Raw genomic sequence first — 23,408 nt, forward strand, 5'->3', positions numbered from 1 at the left:
CAGGAACTGAGGCAATTACTACCTGTGCTCCTGTCCCCTGAAGAGATCGGGTCAGTGCCTTGAAATCTTTTTTAATGTCTCTGGTACTCCTTTTATTAATGTCATCACTTCCAACCTGGACAACCAACAGCGGGTAATAGTTTGAGGGCTGGATAAGCTTAGGAAGTCTTTTGGTAATATCCCTCACCCTGGTCCCGGGAAGGCAGCAAACTTCCCTGTGGGACAGGTCTGTCTGACATATGGGGCCCTCAGTTCCCCTCAGAAGGGAGTCACCGATTACAACAACCCTTCTCTTTTTCCTCTTACCTGTAGTTGTAACCCGTCCGGTAGACTGGGGGTAACCAGAAGACCTTGTAGACAGATCCTCCTCCTGACTGTCCTCCAACAGACTGTCCGAATCCAGGGCCATATACCTGTTTTTTAAGGGCACCCTGGCAGGTGAAAGGGGTTGAGAGGGGGTGTTTTTGCCTCTACGACCAGGCACCTGTTTCCATTCGTCCCCATCCCTATGGTCTGTTCTGTCTGCCTGATGGCAGGAGTGTCGGGGCTTCACCACCTCCTGCTGGGCTTCCTTAGGAGTGGAAAGGGTGTGACTCCACCAGTCAATTTCCCTTTCACTCTCCCTTATGTTTCTGAGCCTTTCCACCTCTTCCTTTAGCTCTGCCACCAGACACAGCAAATCATTCACCTGCTCACATCGTATGCAGGTGCTTCTCATACTGTCCTCTGGTAGTAGGTCCAGGCTCAAACAGTCTATGCAGCCAGAGGCCTGACTGGCATTGAATCATGAAGGATAAAGACGCTTGGAAAGCTGTGAAAAACATTGAAAATTTTCCAATGAGATTTTCACATGCATTGCTACAAGACAATAAATACACAAAGAAATACTTACGAGTTTTTTGGTTGCACTTCCCCCCCGCCCCCCCATCCCCCCCACCCCCTCAGAACTGAAACGTCCTTGAATTAAAAAAAAATGGATATAGATACAGATATGCAGACACTGGAAACCTACATTTCTAGATTTCTAGATTAAAAACTGCATCTCTCGGACATTTAGGCATACATTATCCCATCATGACACCAAACTATGAGAATTCCTGAAGGCGCACTAAAATGCTTTTCCATCTCTTGTGTTTCAGAGTGGTATTTAACAGTGTGAAAGCAACAGGATTCCTCACCCTCTTACAGGAAAGAACTTAAGGGAGACAAATTTCAGCATCACTATGAAGGCCTGGAGGCAATCTATTAAGCAGATTCTCTCATTTTCGCTGCTGTATCTTGAGTACTACCCTCTGAAGTAGGTAAAAACCACATGTACAAAACATCTAAAAATACAGTCCTATGTTGGATTCCATAACCTGTGGCAAACTGGAAGATCTTGCACTTTTTAAAAGCTAAAGGAACACAGTAAAAGCAGTTCTGCTTAGAGTCAAAAGAGTGCAAGTTTTGAAAAGACTTTACAGCAAGGCAAAATCTTCCAAAACAGCTTGAGAAAACCTTACATATTTTGGATTATTTCCAGAGTTACTTCATAAATGATAATTTTTATGAAAATGCAGCATTCATGAAACTCTTTTTCCCCTCCCTTGCTGCAGGCCCTACTCTGCACCAAACAGCACAGTGGAAGGTAGGAGGTGCCATATTCTCTCCAAGCTGGGGGCATGCAGCATGTTGATGGTATTCCCTTCCTCTCTATGCAACCCAAAAACTGTGCCAAGGACATTCTCGAGTCACACTGTCCCAGTCCAGGGCCATAGCCCCTTGCCACATCTGCACCATGAGGATGTTTACTGTTTACATAAGTATGGTGGTGTCTGGTTACTGTCTTCACTCAATTTAATGCATTTTAATGCAAAATCATAATGTATTGTATGCAAAGAAAACGTCATCTGTGCCACTGAACTTCTAGGTTCTGGATGAGGAAGAGGAAATAGGCTGTATGTCTTAAAACAGGGTAAGCAGTTATAAAACAGCAAATACTCTTTTGTTGTCTTTAGGACATGAAAAGGTAAATCATATTTTCTACTACCATTATCATTGTGTATTTACTGAAGGGTAAAAACGATCCACCCTGCACACAACCTGCCTGCTAACTTTGACATTATGCTGTTCCTCACTAAGTTTTGTGCTTGTGCAACCCCACCAAGTTTCCTCTATGTCACTGTTGCAGCCTGTTTCCTGGTCACTTTGGCCTCTGCAGGAAGCTGGCAGATGTGGATACTTAAGTGTCATAATAAATTGTCCCCTCCCACACATCTGCCCATCTACTCATTTAATAAATGCACAGGACTTCCTCCACAGGCAATAGACAGCAAATAAGTTGAATCTGACAGCAATCTCACATTTCAGTGACTTAGACACTTCCTTACAATCACAATACAGCATCACGCACACGGCTGGTTTTCCAGCAAAACAAGTGCTGACAAATATCACCTTTCCCTATTACTGCCCATTGGCCAAATACCATTTTCCACATTCATTTTCCCTCATCCTCATGGGTCTTGATCAGCTAAACTGCTATTATCACCCCAATATTAGTGAGCCCCAAATAATGAATTCCTTCTTCACCTCAAATTTCTAATAAGCCTTCCAGTTTATAGACTGCTATGGGCAGACCCAGACTAATTGTCCTTCCTTCATACTTCTGTCCTGCCTGAGAGTCCACAAATTAAGTAATAAAGCACTGATTTTACTGGCATTTTAGCTCAAGATGTGAGTGAAGATTTCAGGATTCATCCTCATTCAGAAAAAAGGTTGCTGAACGTGGGAATAATTTGTCTGTCTTTAATAATCCAACTGTCTTTAATAATCCATACTCTAGTTAGTTGTTTTGCTAATGGATATTAATAATAAGTGACAAAAGTAGGCAGTTTTAGCATATCAGTGTTCTCATAAGACAGAAGAAGTACTATATCGTTAAAGTAAAAACTTGTCTCCATTGGCTATAAAAAGCCTGGATAACTTGTCCTGATACAGGCATTTAAAGTGCAGGCGAGTAAGACTCCTGTGTCTCATGCACTTGACAAAAGTGGTTAAACAAATACTAATCAAAGGACTAAACAATGAGACAAGATACGTCAATTCAGAGCAAGTGATTATTGATTTAATGCTTGAAGTCGAGAGCAGCCACTGGAATGGTTCATTAATAGCAACACAGCACTTGACCCACTGCCAAGGAAGAGTCGGTGGTCTCCCTCATTGAACAAATCTTTTGAAAAAGTTGATTCACTCACTGAGAAGTTGATCAAAACCCAATAAAGATCAATATTTGCACTAGAAAGACTTTGAAGATCTGTTGTCATTATGAAAGGGTCATACATAGGCCATTCTTTGGCCTGTATTCCTAAGACTGCAACTTTAGGATAACTCTGAATGTTGTAAATTGTATGCATGCAACTGTGGCATTTGCAATTTTGCAAAAAATGCTTCTTTAGGTTTTTTTGCATTTTATGCTACTATGTTTAAATGTACTGCTGAAAGTTATTGTATAATATCAAACTGTACTTGCTGCTTTATAAACTGCACTTCAAAAATGGAAAAGAACGTAAAGAATCAAGGTGTGTGTATAAATATATATTTACATAAATTCATGTAAATATGAATTTTTAATTTTATAAATATAATTTATTTATATTTATATATATGTAAATTTTTAAGTGACTACTATCCAAAGTGGTTCTGAATGGAGGACATATCACAATCCTCCTAGAAATAGTCTTCTGGCTCAAAGAAGAAAGCTGTGCAAATTGGGTCTTCACGAAGTTCTGGTAACTAGAATTTTTCTAACATGGAGATAAAGCATTTATTATTTAATCATTAACTATTTAATAATCTGGGAAGAAACTGCATATTAAAATGTTCTAGACAGAAAAAAAGTTGCAAAGATCAAAGAAGGCAGGAGACTCATTAATCTGTAACTAATTTTTATAAAGCTATATATTTTTCATTAAATTTTTTTGTCCCCTAGATTAGAATGGGAATTATGTGTCAGGAAAGGAAAGGTCTGGAGTAAAAGGTGAGTGAAAGAAGACTCAGAAGAGCCTTCTACAGTGGAAAAGGTGAAAAACAAGAATTAGAGATTGACAGTCAAAAACATTCAAACATTAACCAACAGCTAAACTCTTTCAGTGTTGTCACCAGTGAAGAATAATTGCTAAGACATCAGATCAGTATATTAACCCTGGTGATATAATTTGCTTAAAATGACTGTTTAATTTCAAATGACAAATTGTTCAAATATACATTTTTTCAGGTGCATTCCAAGCACATTTCAAGTCAGAGAGAAAGAGTGTAAAAGATACATCATATGTATTAAGCACTGCTGTCCTGCTATGTTCCTATCGGATCTGATTAAATCATTTCCTTGGGGAACAGAGGTGAACAGGTAGGAAATTACCCTTCCAGAAAACACACAATAGTGATCTCTGGAATTGAGACAAAACTTTTACTCTCCCAGACTTCTTAGTAGTTGAGCACTGGACTACAGATGTTTGCTCTAATCTACCTGCTCAGAGCTACCTTCACACCAGTTCAGAATTTCCAGCATAAAGATGTCTAGAGAGCAAAATATTGTGAACAGGCTCAAGGGAGGAAAGCACCTACCCTTACTTTAATTCTTAAAATATCCAGCCTCCTGCCACATCTGTCTTAGTGCTCTTGGCTATTTCAGTGAGCAGAAGGTATCCTGATAGGCGAGTCATGGGAGAAATATATCTCACAGAAAACTGTTGTTAAGTCTCCAGAAGATGATATTAGAAAGGGTGAAACCATTTAGAAGAGTTGTGCTGGTAGTCACTTTTAGGGAAGAATGTTAAGACCACAGAATAACCTTGAAAGAAATTATCCACTGAGAGTGGGGAAATGAAGATAGATATAGCTAAAACAGGAAAAATGAGAAAATGTCTTGCCTCTCCTGCCTTTGACACCATGCAGTAAAGGGACTGAATTCATTCAAAGTACTTCAGACCTTTCTCTTTACTAATATTCATAGATTTAACAGTAATTTCACTACAGATTGCTTTTTGGTGGTATGTTTTACAGTGTGAAAACTTGCAACTGAATTTAAGTTTCAGTTACTTAAGTTAGATTTTAAAATATGGTGTAATCCCAGACTCCTACAATAATAATTCCTGTTTTAAATGGAAGCAGTAGTCTCTCCTCAGACTACAGTCTTGTTTTTCACCTGGATATACCAGATCTCAAATTTAGTGATATTCCTTGTGTGTTGCTAGACTTTGCTTCTTACATTCCTCCTTATCTTTCAAGAAAATTTGGAACCTAATAATTAAATACTTATTTTCCATAATATAATTTCTTTAACCCCACTATCATAAAGTTTAGCTTTCTCTAATTGCTGGATCATTTGTTCTAGCATTAATCAAATCCAGCTTTTCTCAGAACTTCGTATGAAACTCACTAGTCAGCTAAACTACTGGATTTCCAGAGCAGTGCCAATAGCCTCAGTGATGTTTCTCTAGATTTGGAGTGGTTCATGAAGAAGGTCTCATCTGGCATGACATACCTATTCTGTGTTGCTTCTAATCTTGTCAAACCCATTTAGCCATTACTACTGCCTCATAGATTTGAGGCATTATGCTGTTCTAAATGATTGTCACTTTTGATCTTAAGTAAGGGGAGCAGTAGTGTTTTATGTAATAGCAATAAAGGACAAGGAGAGGAAGCTGGAAACCTTGAGAGCCCACTGCTGAACAGAATCATGGCAGAAAGCCTGTGCCAAGAATAACATGCTGATTAAGAGGTCAAGGGCATATTGGAGCTTCTATAATGTCTGAAAGAGAAAAAAGGTTCCATACTCACATTGTAGGTGTACCTTCAAATTTTTGTTTTACTAGAAGGAAAACTCCCTATCTCACTTCCATCACTTTGATGACAATACCAACAAATGCTTAATTAAATGCAACATTTTGTCCCCAAGGTGTGCTCAAAGATGGAAATATTTATGTATTAAACCTACGGCCATGCCACCCTGATGCCTGATCCCATCGGATCTCAGAAACTAAGCAGGGTCAGCCCCGGTTAGTACTTGGATGGGAGACCTCCTGGGAATACTGGGTGCTGTAGGTTCTAGTCCTGAGGACTTTACTGTCACAATCCAAGCTCACTCGGCCGTGGCAGATGAACCTGAGGAGTTAAACGGTTGGGCCAGTTCCACACATGCTGTGCCTCAGCTAAAAATTCCACTGTGCAGGCACGTGGGTAGAGTCCTTCCCAAATCTTTGTTCATGAAGCCTAGACATGAGGATGAAACCAAAGAATAATAAAATGACTACTGTGATGACATTTTGTTGTAATTCTATGGCTAAGATCTATTTTCCATGATGCAGCATATTGGTGTGCTATACATTTGGCACAAAATGATCTTGTTATGGAGGGTTTGTTTGTTTGGGTTTTTTTTTTAATTGTTTTTGTTTGGGTTTGTGTGGTTTTGGTTTTTTTTTTTTCTTTTGGAGGGGGGGAGGGGATTTGGTTTAGTTTTGGGTTTGATTTTGTTGGGGTTTTTTTCCTAAACAAAATAAATGCTTGGAACAAGAGCCAAAAAAGGTAAGTCCTTGCTGGAAGCTGCACAAATTTTAAGATGTGAATTTTCAGTTGTTTTGAGATGGGAACATCTGCCTTGGACTCATTTTAGTCTTACGACAGTTGTCACCCTTCCGAAAGGAATTCCTGTTTCCCTTCCTTTCACACACATATGTACTGCTTATCAGGGCATCTAGGGGAACACACTGATCTGTGTGATTCAGAGAAAAAAAAAAGGTGGCCTGTCACTCATCATATCCCTCCGATTCAACAGAAAGGAAATTCATTTTGGTGAGCATTGAAACCAAACAATAGCAAGTCTGCAGCTGTTTCGGGGGTCTGATGTCAACAATGCTAAACACATTTTTATCTCATTTGAGATTTATTGAAAAAGCAGAGTGTTTGATAAACAGTGGCTGACAAAAACCAAAACAGATTAGCTCAGCAAGTAAAGTGGGATAAGAGGAGAATTGTGCCTTATATACTTTGGAAATAGTCAAATAAATCTATTTATTATAAAATACTATCGAGCTGAAAAATAACTTCTGTTAAGGTTTATCCATAGAGTTACATTTCTTGATCTGTGTATAGAAATTAAAAACTTAACTATTATGAAAAATGTTATTTTTTGACTTTTTGTGCATTTAAAGAAGTTAAAATTTGAAGAAGCTTTCATCAATGTTTATTCATCACCTCAGCTAACAAAACAATCTCCTTCTCTCAGACTGACAGTGCTCAAAAAAACCCCAACAAACAAAACCCAGCTATTCATTGAAGTTTTCAGAGATGAGAGTCAAGAATTAGCTATAAAATAATTGTACTTGCTTTGTAAGAGGAAGGGGAATCCAACTGCTTTTTCTATTCTCTACATGGGATCTTCCTGTTTTCTTTAGCTCCCACACAATCCTTTCTTATCTGCTATAAAAAATCCAGATGGCTAAGATTTAGGACAGCCCCTGTTTGGTGACTAATGCCTAATGCAGAGGATGTTACATTGCCTGAAGAACAAGCAACGAATAAACAGTCTAAAGATTGTTTACACTCTGTGCCAAAAAAAAAAAAAAGAAGAAACTTCTGAAAATTACTTTCACAGCATCCAAACCCCACCCTCCTATTCACAATACTCTGTAACTCTCTGAGAATCTTTCAATACTTTCCAGTATTTCTTAAGAGCTAAGTGCTTAAATGCCACAAAATGCATTTAAAAAACAAAACAAAACAAAAACAAAAACAAAACCAACATCTAATGCTCATCAACATAAAGAGACTTTGATCAAAATTTGCAGTATTAGATAGCTCATCCAAACATGAGAATGGTCAGCCACTGGACAAATTCAATCCAGACACTGGGCAGTGTGAGACCACCTGGTAGCACTGCAGGAGTCCTTAGACATGGAGATGAATGTATCTGCTCTGCCATCTCCATTCAAAGGATAAGAAATTAAGGCAGAAATACAGACTCCACATGGAAGATTGTCAGGGACTGAAAGAATGTTGAATTGTCTGAGTTAAATCTTCCCACAAAAGGGAGTAGGAGGGGGAGGGAGTGAGAAGTAACTTGCTTCCTCTAAAGGATCAAAACAGAAAACCAAATCCAAACTCTTGAACTAAATGCAATGCATCATCTTAGTCTGTCTTAATAAATTAAATTGCACCAAAGAACGTTTCTGAGCTCAGAGAACACAGCCAAAACAGTCTGTGGCATGGCTTTGGCTTAAATGAAATAATGTTCTCTGAAACACAGCCTTGCATGCTGGTTTATGTATATGCAGTATATGTTCAACCATCCATACAAAGATTACTAATACCTCAGGAAGAAATCTCTAAAGGTAGATAAAGAATAGTAAAGTAATAAGGATTACAGGTATCACACCTACCTATAAATATGTTTGCAATAAAGGGATGCTTACACACTTTTCAAAGAGAAAATATAATACCACGATTTACAAATTAAATCTGCTTGCAAATTTATGTTCCACTGGATGATTTAAAGCCAATTAACATAGGCAACAAACAGGTCTGTAAACTAATTAGAAGATTGTTGCTGTGTTGCAAACAATGGGGACTAGCATGAACAGTAAAAAGAAAGAAGAAAAATTATGGCAATTAATATGCCATCTGATGTCTTCCCCTCTGGGAAATTAACATTAAAAACTTACTACATGATTTCTCAGGAATTATATTCCTTTGCAATTAGCTTTTATGTGATACCCCCATTAAGGCGGTATACACTCTATGCTGCCTGGAGACTTTTTCCCTTCAATTACTAGCCCTTGCTCAGGAGGAAGGGACTGGTAGTCAGTCAGGATTTCCTCAGCACAAGAACAATATTACCAAGAATAAATAGTCACCACCCTGTCCTATGGTGACTTAATGGGAAAACTCTGCTCTTGGTTTTCAAGGCTGGACAAGTAGAAATAAGTAAAGTGTACCTGTTACCTGGAAGATTAAGGAAAAAAGAAGCATTGTTTTCTGTCATTGACACAGCTAAGAACTTTTAACTGTTGTGCAATTATCTCCAAACCCATGACAATATGAACTACAATGATCCCAAGTGTAAATGAGTAACCAAGTAGCTTTTGAAGGGGAGAAGCATGTTTATGGATAGATTGCATGCTACAATATAGATAATGCTAACATACAGATAGCAAACATTCCCTCACTGCTACCTCATGAGCTTGGTTTTACTGTTGAGAACACATGCAGGGAGCCTAGAGAATCTCCAGGTATGACAGTGCATCATAGTGTCACATCCAACAGTGCACACAAGGTGACACCTCTCCTTGTTTTACCATTGAAGGACAGAACAGGGTAGGCTGTGTTCCCACAAACCATATTTTGGAGAACAGAACAGGTCCGTGAACACAGCTTGACCCCATCTGCCTCTCAGCCCATTTACCTTTAAGAGTTCACTGTCTCAAAGGTCCAAATTCTTCTGTGTAACTGTAACTGCTTTGCAAAACAAAGCAGCCTTCATCTGGTTTATTGAGCTTCTCAAGAATTTTTATGTAATTCGAAACTCAGGTAATCTTGAAACATGAAAGTGAAGGTGCTTGCTGTTTGAACAATTCACATTGCTGGTAAGGGAGCATCTGAGGCAAATGGGCCATGGTTAAACATCTGCTGCTCTTAGACATGCCTGCTTCTTGCACCTTTCTTCAGCCTGCTCCAAAGAGTGCCAGAGTCTTGGTCTTGCACAGGATGCATCAAGAAGTGGAAGGTACAAAAGTGGGTTACTGCCATCATTTTACTAAAGCACAGCTCAGTGGTGGTGCAAAAGGGTTAAACTCTGACTGTCACATCTGTACCACCCAGATCATTCTAAGCAGGCTTTCCTCTCAGAACTACTTTAGGCAAATATGTTTTAATTTCCAAATGTTTTTACTAGATTTGAGCAGCAACTAAAGAACAATACTACTGAGTTAAAATAGAAATGAAAACACCACGCACTGTGCTGCTGGTGGAGCTTTTGCATGAATTAGTCATATTTCTATCCTGTTTGACTCTGTTATTACTATTTTCTTTCATTCTTTTTCCAGGGTCTGCCCATATTTATGCCTGATGACAGTTATTGTTTCCATTGTTGCTTTTCTAGTGGAGTGTTTAGAATGGTGTATTGCTTTGCTATATGTAATAAAACAACAACAGCAAAAAAAGAAAGCTCAGAAAGGATCTGCCTATTAAAATAATGACAACATGGCCTTGACAAAGGAACAGAAATGAAAACCTATCATCTAGGATTTCAAAAGATGATCCTGTATCTGTGGAAACATTGCAGGCAGAAGATTGTTGACTATATATATCTATTTCTTGTCTTATTCTGAAAGAAGTAAAAATGGGAACCACTGTGAAGTAACAAGTAATACAAGCTATAAACTGTTTTATTAGTGCAGTGTTTGTTTAAAAGGAAATTTTTGCTGTCCTGAAATGTATAAGCCTGAACTGGGAGGCAGCAGTCATTTAACATGGAAGAAGAATGGTTTTCTAGCATATTGAGCTCCAGCTGAAGTTAAGGGCTAGTTAGCAGTTGAATCTTCCTGTAATATTCAAGAATGAGAAAGTTGAGATCCCTCAGGTCTGTAATGCTGTTATTATTATTATTATTATTGTTTTCCTTTCCCATCTTCTCTAACAGTAAAACAAATATACATTCCTCTGGAGCTATAAACCTGGGTTTGATGACTGTGGAGAAGAATGTCAGTGCCGAGAAGATTAGAGTGTCTTTATTTAGCTACAACCTTGACCATCATTTCTTTGCAGCACTGGCAAAGCAATTCCTACTACAAGAGAAACAGAGATGCTCGTAGCTCCAGAAGCATCAAGAGAGCAAGGAGAGAGGATGAAGGCACATGTATACAACACACTGGTGAGCTCCACACTCAGAATCCTCCAGGAGTGATGGGTTCCCATGCAATTCATAGAACTCCACCATCCTGTTCCTTGAGGCATTTGTACATAAACAAGCCTAGCCTTTTAATCCTTCAAAGTCTGATTGTATCCTTCAGCAGGATACAGAAGGGCATTTTCACGATCTTATATAAAATATCAGACTGAAGTGCTTTCAGCTGATATTCAGGGCTGTCTACACAGATAATAAAAAGCATCAGTGAATCAGTCATGGGAGGAGTTGAAATTTGATGACTTTCCCTTTACAAGCCATTCAGTCAGCTCAAAGCCTTCTGCCTAAATCCAGGATGCCTGAGTCCCTTTATGTGAGATATTATCACTTTTATTACTGAAATCCAAGACATTAGCACATTTATAATTAAGGACTCTTCAAGATAAAATCAAATTAATTTCATCTTCCCTTAGAAAAACTAAGTTAGATAAAATAGAATCAAGTCTCCAAACTATTAATAACCCCCAAGCCCTCCTACCCACACAAAATGTTAAAAGTACTCAAAAAATAGAGAGAAAAGTAGCACAGTATGTGGTAGATTCATGGTCTACTATACCTTTTCCTCTAACAGTTTCTGCAACATTGGGAAATAGAGAACAATCCCATGTCACAGGTGGTAACTTGACATAAAAACTATAAGACTCAAAACATGTACAGTCCTCAAATCCATATTCTCACGTTTAAGTATAGGCTTAATTCCAAAGTCATAGAAGCTTTAGAGTGAATAGGTTGAGACAGGTCTCCTTCAGGTCAGAACATAAGCCTGTGAGATTGGAATGGGTTAGGGTTAGGGTTAGGGTTAGGGTTAGGGTTAGGGTTAGGGAGAGGAGAGGAGAGGAGAGGAGAGGAGAGGAGAGGAGAGGAGAGGAGAGGAGAGGAGAGGAGAGGAGAGGAGAGGAGAGGAGAGGAGAGGAGAGGAGAGGAGAGGAGAGGAGAGGAGAGGAGAGGAGAGGAGAGGAGAGGAGAGGAGAGGAGAGGAGAGGAGAGGAGAGGAGAGGAGAGGAGAGGAGAGGAGAGGAGAGGAGAGGAGAGGAGAGGAGAGGAGAGGAGAGGAGAGGAGAGGAGAGGAGAGGAGAGGAGAGGAGAGGAGAGGAGAGGAGAGGAGAGGAGAGGAGAGGAGAGGAGAGGAGAGGAGAGGAGAGGAGAGGAGAGGAGAGGAGAGGAGAGGAGAGGAGAGGAGAGGAGAGGAGAGGAGAGGAGAGGAGAGGAGAGGAGAGGAGAGGAGAGGAGAGGAGAGGAGAGGAGAGGAGAGGAGAGGAGAGGAGAGGAGAGGAGAGGAGAGGAGAGGAGAGGAGAGGAGAGGAGAGGAGAGGAGAGGAGAGGAGAGGAGAGGAGAGGAGAGGAGAGGAGAGGAGAGGAGAGGAGAGGAGAGGAGAGGAGAGGAGAGGAGAGGAGAGGAGAGGAGAGGAGAGGAGAGGAGAGGAGAGGAGAGGAGAGGAGAGGAGAGGAGAGGAGAGGAGAGGAGAGGAGAGGAGAGGAGAGGAGAGGAGAGGAGAGGAGAGGAGAGGAGAGGAGAGGAGAGGAGAGGAGAGGAGAGGAGAGGAGAGGAGAGGAGAGGAGAGGAGAGGAGAGGAGAGGAGAGGAGAGGAGAGGAGAGGAGAGGAGAGGAGAGGAGAGGAGAGGAGAGGAGAGGAGAGGAGAGGAGAGGAGAGGAGAGGAGAGGAGAGGAGAGGAGAGGAGAGGAGAGGAGAGGAGAGGAGAGGAGAGGAGAGGAGAGGAGAGGAGAGGAGAGGAGAGGAGAGGAGAGGAGAGGAGAGGAGAGGAGAGGAGAGGAGAGGAGAGGAGAGGAGAGGAGAGGAGAGGAGAGGAGAGGAGAGGAGAGGAGAGGAGAGGAGAGGAGAGGAGAGGAGAGGAGAGGAGAGGAGAGGAGAGGAGAGGAGAGGAGAGGAGAGGAGAGGAGAGGAGAGGAGAGGAGAGGAGAGGAGAGGAGAGGAGAGGAGAGGAGAGGAGAGGAGAGGAGAGGAGAGAATTAGACAACACCTACAATGATCATCTAGTCCTACTACCTGTCTGATTCAGAGCTGACCAAAATTTTCAACATTTTGTAAAGGGCATTGTCTAAATGGCTGTTAAACACTGAAAGGCTGGGGATATCCACCACCTTTCTAGAAAGCCTGTTTCAGTATTTGACCACTCAGTAAAGAAATGCTTCCTAAAATGCAGTCTAATCCACAACTGGCACAGCTTTGAAGCATTCCCAAACATTGGACATGGCACTGAGTGCCATGATCTAGTAAATGGACTGGAGTTGGACCAAGAGTTGGACTTGATGATCTTGGAGGTCTTTTCCAACCCAATTGATTCTATGATTCTATGATCCTATCACTGGATAGTAGGAAGAGAAGACAAGCATCTCACTCTCCATCTCCCCTCCTTAGGAAGCTATAGAGAGCAATCCGGTTGCCCCTCAGACTCCTTCTCTCCAAACTAGACCAGCCCCAAGTCCTCAAGGACCTTCACATCCCTCTTAAATTGTGGGGCCTAGCATGGCACACAGTGATCCAGGTGATGCTACACCAAGGCTGAATACAGCAGGACGGTCACCTCTCTTGCCTGGCTGGCAGTGCTGTGTTTGATGCACTCCGAGAGGTTGTTTATCCTCCTGGCATGCTGAGGAATGACACAGAGCCTGATGTTGACCAGCACACCAAATCTCTGATTGTTTTCTACAAGAGTCTGTTTAAGATTTTAAATTCTTCTGTAGCGAGAAAATTAATCTGGTAAGAACTTTGCATGGATCAGGCACAGAACTATTCATCCAGTCTTTTCTGTTTCACAGGCTGAAAAGAAGGTTTCTTAGTTCTTGCTTTTGCAAGCTTTATGCTACTTCCCATGATAGTTCCATGACAATTCCATAGGCAAGCTCCTCATCATTTGCAAAGAGCTTTCACTGGCTTCCTGCAAATTGGAGGAAATGAGCAATGGGTGTACCACAATGTGTGAGCATTTTCATATCAAAACCTCCAATAATCATTGTGATTAATGTCTTTCAACATAATGCTATTTAATAACAATATCTTTGGGAGATTACCTGAATTATAGCTCCTAAAGGGGAAGATAATGGACCAAAAAATAGTCCAAAATAAATATTCAAAATATAAATAGGCACTACTCAGAAGTCAAAGTTGTAAGGAGCCAGCAGCAGAAGCCAAATAAAAAGAGACAGACATTAAAATAAATACATATATATTTCAATTAAAATAGCATTGTGATTCTTTTGTTCCAAAGCAGAGAAAAAGTCAAGCAAATAATTTTTCCTTCTCAATTTCCCATATGGACTGTCTGTTCAGATTTGCTTTACAGTAGACTGAAAATAAAACTAACATGACTATTACAGGTGGGCAGCAAAGGGTCAGCTTTTCTGTCTTCCAGGCAAAATATTGCATTTTCCCAACACTTAAATGTTCTTCTTCGGATATTTATGTGTTTTGTAAAAGTGGCATTTTGCAATAGATTATCATGGGAAATTTCCATTGCAGTGTGCTGTACACAGGAGCTCAGAAAACTTTCAAAATAAAATAGTTCAAAAGGGCACCTAGGTAGAGATGGTGAGGGCAGTGTTTGAGGAGAATTCACTCTGCTGCTATTGAGTCAGTGCTGTCTGAATGCTTTCAAGAGCCTCTACCCCCAAATTCACCTAGTGGGGAAAACAGTTGCAGCACTGCTGCCACACCAAAACAGGGTGGGGAGTGTCACCCTGCCCAACCCTGGCTTCAGCAGTAATCAGGGGTGGGGAGAAAGCTTAACTTGACATTTCTTTTTCCCCTCTCCCTTTCCAAGATGGACAAAATTGCTAGATTGTAACCTATTTCACACCAGAAAATCAGATTTCCCAACTCAACACCCAAATGCTTCATGTGCTTCCAGTCAAAACCAAGATCTTTAGAGAAAATAAGGTGTTCTATGAAAATATATCCTCACTAGTCTGTCAAAAGAGAAAATCAACAAATTCCAAAAACAAAAAAGGAAAAATAGACAAAATAATGTGCCACATTATAAATCCCTGATATGCCAAAAACTTGATGGCTTGATGGAAAATAAGTAGGTCCTATAGAATTGGGAATAAAACCAGAGAAGAGTAACAAGACCAACTAGAAAAGTTCTAACAGCTTCAAACACATTAGTAGGGAGACTAGATTCTTTAGAAGAGATGGTGGGTATGAAAAGGAGTATCAATGAAAGGACATAATAGAAATCTATAAATTTACAAGTAGAAGGGAGAAGGTGAATAGAGCTTCACTGTTCCTTGGTTTTGTACCTCTGTACAAAACACATTTGTATCAAATGAAAATGCAAGGTGGTAGAAATAAAATAAAAGACATTCTTCTTCAGTGACGCAGTTAAGGAATTGACAGCTTCCAGGCATAGAACTTTGTAATACCAGACACTCAAAAGGGTTTAGAACATAATTGGGCAAATTTAAGGAAGCAAAATGATGCCTGGTAATCTTCACTCACATGGCTAATGCTCCAGTTGGCTAAGGGAATTTCTGTATACAAATTCTTTGAGCCTACGAGACTGTCCTTCATAAGAATTATATGCAGTTTCTCTGTTGCTATATTTTTTGGTACCAGATAGTGGCCCCTTGCAGAGGCAAGTTAAGAGAACATATGAACCCTCATATATGTCCCATTGAACTATCATGTGTTCAGTAGTCATGTTTTTCTTCCAAACTACAAAAGAATAGCCAGTCCTGAAAAATAACAGAAAAGAGCTATTTTCATATGTTGGTAATGATGCCAAAGGGGTTTTTGTTCTGATTTTCACATTTTGTAGATTTTAGGAACACAATAGTTGTAGATTTTTAGAGGGTTAATATTTCTAACAGTTTAAGTTTAATGCCTTTCTATCACTACCCCTGTCCCAGAACAGGGAGCTCAAACTCCTTTAGTTAATTAATCTTGTTTAGACACCTTTCCAAGGTAAAGCTGAAGGATATCAGAAGGCCTACAAAATGAAACATAAACACAGGTCAGAGTGACTCAGAAGTCAGAACTGGATGAACTCCAAGGGACCTTTGTGTGCCTGAGGAAGAGGAGCTGATGAAGACAGAGGGTCTTGACGACCCCAGACCCAATTCCAGGGGTTGGACCAGAGCTGGACTGAGAAATGTGTAAAGCAATGATTGGAGGGATCTTATTATAAAAGGACCTTTACTTTTTATCTTACCCTACACTAACGCGGCTCGGAGTTGTGCTTTGGGGGGGGTCACTCACGGCATCAGTAACTTCCCTCTAGTTTTGCTGTGGGGATAGTAGGACTACAGCCTGATTAGACACCTGTAAAATGTACTGACATGCATTCCAAATCTTCCGCAGGGATCCTAATTTACTGATTTATAGCATCATAGTCAGCAACAATGTGTAAGTAAATGTTTATGAGATAGATTCATGTTGGTATTCAGTTCTTAGTCCTGTAGCCTCTGAAAGTTCAGTTGAACAAAGTAAAATGGAAACTGTCTCAAAAAGGAAAATGGTTACGTGGATATATCTGTACCATTTTCACCTTGCATTATTTTCAGCACATTACTTAACAGCAAACAATCCAGAAAGTGAACTTTGTTCTGTATTATCACACTGGAGCTTTCCCATCTGCAGCCAAAGCAAGTTCTAGGATCACAAAGGCTGACTGGATATTGATTTTACAACAGACTGCACATACCTCAGAGAGCACCAATGACAGCTTTTGCTATCAACGCACCTCACTTTCCAACAAAATTGGAAAAATAAAACCTTATTCACCTTTCAACTGAAAGATTTCTCAGTTTCTGACCGTTGCTGATTAACCAGCTCATCTCCAGATGCTTACAAGTTACATACCCAGTGTCTGAGATACACAGGTCATTTTAACATAACATTTTTTCCTTTCACAAAACATTTGCTGAGTTACTTATACCCATCTCAATGAGAAGAAGAATAATGGATCCCACAGAGCTGTCTGGATATCCGGACTTTTGCAATGAAACATTTTATTACATAGCTGACAGAAGAAGCAGTTCTCTTCTCCACTCCTACTTGCCTACAACTGAAGACATTGTGTCAGGCTGCAGTAATTAGCATTCAAAAAGTCTTACATAAGTCAGCCATGCAGGGATCTTGTGTCTTTTTTGTCCCAACAAACTATCTCTCACAGCTCATCTGTTTAAACATCAGAAATAAAAGCAAAAATCTCAGTATTTTTGACTAAAACAATTTCTTTTGCAATGATATAGGTATTTTAGCTAACAGTTTTTACTTGTTACTCATACTTGGTTAATGTATGTCTTTTTACCCTGCCTGTATGGTAGAAGCATCAGAGCAGCAAAAGGATAAAATAACCATTTTAGGAAGATAAACACACACCAAAACATTGAAATTCCCAAGATATCCCTTGGTGCATGGTCAGGTTACAGATTATTTAGTTGTCTCGAGAATTTCCCTGACCTATGTCAACTGTGGCTAAAGTTTATCTCCCATTTCCTGCCCTATTTCCCTCATCAGCCCCAGCTCCTGGTTACACTGTCTGGCACCAAAGTCAAACTTGAGTGTGACACAGCTTAGGAGTTCTGGGGCAGCTTCTCCCTCATCCTCGAGGCTGGCTGCTTCCCAGTTATTCCTCTCTTATGTCTGGTATGGGTTGAATAAATCTCACCGCTGGTTTTCATAATACTGTGGGCCTAGAGACAGTTTTACTACTCAAAACCAGGCCCCTTTTAATGAGACAAAAAATAGCAGAAGACTCCAAAACTGCCTTAATTGAGTTACTTCTGGTTATGTTGCATTTTCTTCACTAGAAAACGCGTCTGTTATTTCACCTCTTCCCCACGTCTCTTTTGTGATTATATAGACAAAGCATTCATTAAGTTTTCAGTTTGTTTCAATATGTATTGTCTGCCAGCTGTCCCTGAGAATACATTTGCCTTTCATCAGGGCTGCTTTGAGCTCTCTTATACCCCTTTCAAAGTGTTACCCTTGTAACGAACTGTATTGCAATCAGCTAAGGGCAGACTACCCGTTCAGAAACACTTCAGTTTCAAAGCATCAGAATTGTTTCTTGCTCCTTTATTGAATGAAACTTGAAACCAGTAAACCTGCTCTTGAATTGGAGAGTATGGCATAGTACATGCTCCACTGCAATGTAAGGCCTGCACTGTCAACACAGAGAATTTACAGATGCCTTGCCCTGTCAGGCACAGCTTTGCCCTATGAGCAGGGCCATTCTGTCTTCTCACACCATGTCTGGCATCCTTAGATAGCCAAACTCAGCTCCAAGGCCTGCCTTGTTCATGGGTAATTTACCAAGCAACTTTCGAATGAAGGACACTGTGCATGCATGAGAGTTCTACACATTTAAAATCCAAAGTCTCTTCGTTACCATCCACACAAGTAGACTATTTTGTGTCCTGAAGCACTGGTGACTATGACCAGGCCCAAGCACACAGCTTTCCCTATATGAAATCAGGGAGTCAGTGCACAATGTAAAGAGACAGGAAGGTAGCAGAAGACATGTAAGGAGATTTAGAAGGTAAAACTAAGAGTTTCCAGATTCATTAATTTCAAATTATGAGTATTCTAACTGTGATTTTTCACAGATATTCAAGTGAGCATGGCATCTGAATCCAGTTAAAATTCAGTGTAACTAGAAATCTTAACTCATATTGGCTATTTTAAAATTCCAGGATTCATAGAACTGTTTTTAAAAACAGTAATTTCTTTCATGTCAGTTTTCACTGATACTTGAACAACCATTCTCTTAGACTCCTTGTTCTCCATTGGTGCAACAAGACTGTTCCAAAATATAAAACCCTTGTTATACTGCCATACAGAGAGTTACAAAAGCAGTGAGTCTCATTATTTCAGAAAACCTTATCTGTAAAATGTAGGAATTGATTCACCATATCTAGCATGGAGAAAGTCCTGCTAGAAATGGATTTATGAGGAAGTTCAACAAGCTACTGATAATGCTTTAACAACTGATGTTTTTAATGTTGTTTGAATGTACACAATGTCTGGTAAAATGTTTTTTTGCAAAGTCACTGCTTCTTCTTCCTAGAATACCCTGTAATCTCAGGGGTCTGGAGGAAGGTTGTGACATGCCTGTTACCTGAATCCCTCTCCTATTGAGCCATTCACAGGGTCCAATTCAGTTTCCTTACAGGGAATGTCTGTTTGTATTAGACAAAGGAGATCAAAGCCTTACCTAAGGATTGTGTTTGTTCACCTTAAATACTTGAAGCAGCTCTCATTCCAGAGTTACATCATACAAATAAAATTTTATAGGACAATTAGAAAATTAGAGTGTAATATCACTAGAACAGAGCTGCTTCTGGGGACATAGATAAAGATATCAGAAAATTTGTTTGCTTACAGCTCAACTACACAAAAAATAAGCAAACTTCATAGTACCAGAAAATAATGTCTCCAGGACAGTGTTTGCAAATTTGGTTTTTAAATTGATTAAAATTGTTTTAAAACTTCTTGTTTATTTTGTTAGCATTGTGCTCTGGGGTTTTTGGTATTTTTGTTTTCGTTTGTTTTGGTTATTTGTTTTGCATTTTTTGTTTGTTTGGTTTGGGGAATTTTTTGAGATTTTTTTTTAGCTATAAATAATATCTGGAAAATAATTCATGCTCATTTTCTCATGCAGACATTCCTACTTCTCTGCACTTCCAGGACTAGGGTAGCCTATTAGATTGCTGAAGGTTTTCAAAAACGTTTGTACCCAAGTGCAAAATTATTCAGGTTGACTCAGATGTAAGTTTCCACAGTGAATATTGAATTTACATGCAAATTTGGAAGCTTGTGTAAATAGTCAATGAGCCCAGAATCTGAAGAAGAATAGAAGAGGATAGGTTGCATCCGAGACCAAAAACCCATGCATCACAAATGTTGCCCGAGTCAGCGGAAGTCGAGCCAGTGATGCTGGTAGCATGTATCTGTCCAAGTAGACAAACACCTTACTGTGTTGCCATAGCAGACAAATTTACATAACTAATAACAGTGCAGGCAAGACGCAGTGCTTGTTCCAGCAATGTGTCCTTCAAATTAACTTTAAAATAAGATTGAAAATAACTTTCAGAGAAATCAATTTTTTATTTGAGACCCACATATTATGCTCACTTTAACTTTCACAGCATTTACTTCTAATGTTTTTGCATAACATCTTTCCAGTTGTAACTCTCTGCTGCTGAGTGCAGTTAATTAAAAATAAATAAATAAAGCCAGGTACCTCATTTCCAGTGCTGTAGAAGAAATCAACTAGCTTGCCCTGACAATTACCTCTGAACAGGACACAGCTACAAAATATTGAGCATGGGCATGCACATTTCTATAACAAGCATTCCAGTCTTTCAATATGTTGTAGCCATTTGTGAACACAGGAAGCACGAACACTATGTGGAGAAGTCCCACCGCTTACTCTGTCTACATCTCCCATTATCCTGAGAGCAGCTTCCTATATCAAGCACACATCTGCTAACAGAATAAAGTCATGTCCACAAATTAGTGATAATATGTGCATGCAAGAGGTGCATCTTGCACTCATTCAGTATCTGTGGATGAACAATATGCATTCAGTGGGGCTGCAAGAAGTAGTTAAGACAATAGCCAATTATAACCCTGCGGATCTCAGGGACATACACTGGAGAATACAAATAGCTTTTCCCTGCCAATTCCTCAGTACATTCATCCAGCAGTACTCCATACTTAGCAAGGAAATGGGAGGTTAAAGAACAAAAACACAAAAAGGATTAGAAGAAACAGACAGAAGAATAATTGCATACTGTAAACAATCTCCAGATATGGCTGTTAATTTGCTTCTCTCTTGAGTATTTTTGGGCACTTCTTAAGGAAAAAGAAAAAAGTTAATTTAAGGACAGAGGACAGATAAAACATTATAAACTTTTAAAACTGTGTTCAGCCTCCTGCCTCTGGTTTGCAGAAGCCAGAAATTGAAAAAATAGCACTTATTTTCTTAGAAAGTTTCTGTTGATGATGCAGAAAAATTGAGGTAATGTGAAATTTTTGTGGAAAATAAAGAAGTAACAGGTCTTACTTGTAAACAAGACTTTGTTACAGCTAGCAGCAATTAGGAAAGGAGCTAATGTAAGAATAACGAACAATAAGCTAAACTATGTATGTAGCCCTTTGTGGGTCAACTGGACCTCCCAGTGCCCTCAAGCCTTTCTTCACTGCAGAAGGGTTAGAATCAGACATTCCTCTCTCCCACATCTGCATCCCCCTTCTGGGAGGAGTCTTTAATGGAAATTTCAACTCTCATTCACATCTTTCCTCAGCAACACATCTCCACACTGTTTTCAGAACACTAATTCCAAGGAGCTCGACATCATCATCATAATTGCCATTACTGATGACTCTGTGCAAAGCCACAGGTTTTGCCCACAGGATCTGTCACTGTAATTTTGTGATGAGGCCTTGCTTTGCTTGATGGCATTCCATGACACAAGGAAGTCTGCTAATCAAAACTGAAGTCAGAGTTTCTGACTTCTCCAGTGGAATCCCTGAGATAGAACCAGACTCTCCTTTATCTTTACAGCCTGCATCCTTAGCTGAAAAATAAATAAATAATAATAAAAAGAAAACCAAACCAAAAGAAATAGCAAAACCTCATATCCTTTGCCCCAGATAAAGAAACAAATAAACACCCAACAAAACCAAAACAAGAGCAGAAAACTGAAAGAGGAACTAAAGAACCTGAAATAGTTCAGAGAAGGAAAACAGAATATACTGTTCCTTAGCACAGGGTAAAACAAGTCAGCCAGGATCCCTCTGTTATATATAGGTGTCAGGATAAAAATTTTTTTACTCAGTACATAGCTGTCGTGGTCTGAACAAGATGTGGTGAACAGTAATTGACGATTTTCTGGTGAAATATTAAATTCAGAGTTGGCTGTGAAGAAATGTGCTAATCACCCTTGGTGCAGCTCAGCACTCATCCTATTGAACATTTCGTATCTGCATTATGTGCAATAGCTGAATCATGTTCCCATGCAGAAAGATGGTGGTGCCATACATTGTTAAACAGATTGCTCTTACAAAGAAACAGACTCAGGTAGCTGACCAAGCCCATGCAGCTCTGAACTGACAATAGTGCCATGGTTGTTTCATTTTCATAACTGCAATCACAGAAACCTATATTAATTCCCCACTAGGGCACATGCTAGTCAAGCAGGTATACATAGTTTTTCAGTTTTGAACAGTGCTCAGTCTGTACTGACTTTTGTAATAGTAAATATAGAAACAGGTATAACCCAAACATCAGGGAATGCAGGACCTCTTCTGTGCTGGCCATATCTCAAAACTGTGCTTATTTTTAATCTTTAAGAGTAATTTGTTTCATACTGTAGAAGTTTCCAGTTTAGTCACCTATGTGAGGTAAAGCTGTGACCACAACACAGAGAAATCCAACCCTACTTGCAGCAGACGTGGCTTTAGCAATTTACTGACCTTAGCCACTTAGTTCAGCCATGCAGCAGGAGATGCATGTCAGCCTCATATAGACCTTGTCTCACATTTTGTTTATGGGGCCATTTATTTAAATTTTTAGTAATACAAAAGAATGAACTAAGACTGAGAAAATCATATAATGTCACATTTGTCAATGTACCCATGAAGACAGTAACATCAGTAAGAAATACAGTTAGGACAGCTAAGCTGTGTGTTTCCTTAAGGTGCTACCCTAACGTGCATTCCTAGATTCTACAAGCATGAAGCTACTTCAGATGGAGAGAGAGAATGCCTTAACCCTAAGGTGACTAGAGTTCTAAAGCCAGGACTGCATCGTGAAGATGTTTTGGAGTTAGCAGTCATGCAACAAACAAAAACCATATCCCTAAAATATTAAAACTAACTTCAGATACAACATCCATATGCATGTTTCTTGAGCAGGTTTTCTCCACTTAAAATGCTGAATAATATTTTCATAAAATAGTAATCAGGCATCATTAACTTTCCCTTTGAACATATAAACAGTTTCAGTGACTTAGATTATTTAATTTCTCTTCAAGAAAATTGCCTACTGGACTAGAAGCAAAAAATTTATATCAAAATGTGTTTTTGTATCAAGTGACTAGAACATATGTATTCTTATAAAGCTAAAATCCTGATTAACAAATGAAGTAACCCAGCAAATAAATCAAAGGGTATGAACACTACCAGTGAAGTGTAAGGTCACATAAAAAAATTTAATTTGCTATAGGATCATCAGTAGAAGTAGTACTTGTCAAGATTTGCCTCAGGGTTATAGTATAGCAGGTTTTAAGAAGTTTAATCAAACACGTGCCAGTTTTAACTATATACACTAGTTCACATTAACTTTGAAACTTGCAGCTTGAATATTTGGAGTAATTATGTAAACAAGATAAAATTCAAGGTTCTCTTATAGGACTGAACCTATGATCCTTTCTAGAACAGATGATTTCTCACTAATGTATTTGTTTACTGTTAATCCAAACAATAAGCAATAAATTTAAGAT

The 23,408-nt window shown here is 39.4% G+C and overlaps 1 pseudogene; it reads left to right on the forward strand.

The window, feature by feature from the left end:
- Positions 1-5,968: 5,968 nt before the first annotated feature.
- LOC139685124 (5S ribosomal RNA) lies at positions 5,969-6,084 on the forward strand (annotated as a pseudogene).
- Positions 6,085-23,408: the final 17,324 nt, after the last annotated feature.

Source organism: Pithys albifrons, chromosome Z (assembly GCF_047495875.1).
Source record: "Pithys albifrons albifrons isolate INPA30051 chromosome Z, PitAlb_v1, whole genome shotgun sequence".
Lineage (NCBI taxonomy): Eukaryota > Metazoa > Chordata > Aves > Passeriformes > Thamnophilidae > Pithys > Pithys albifrons.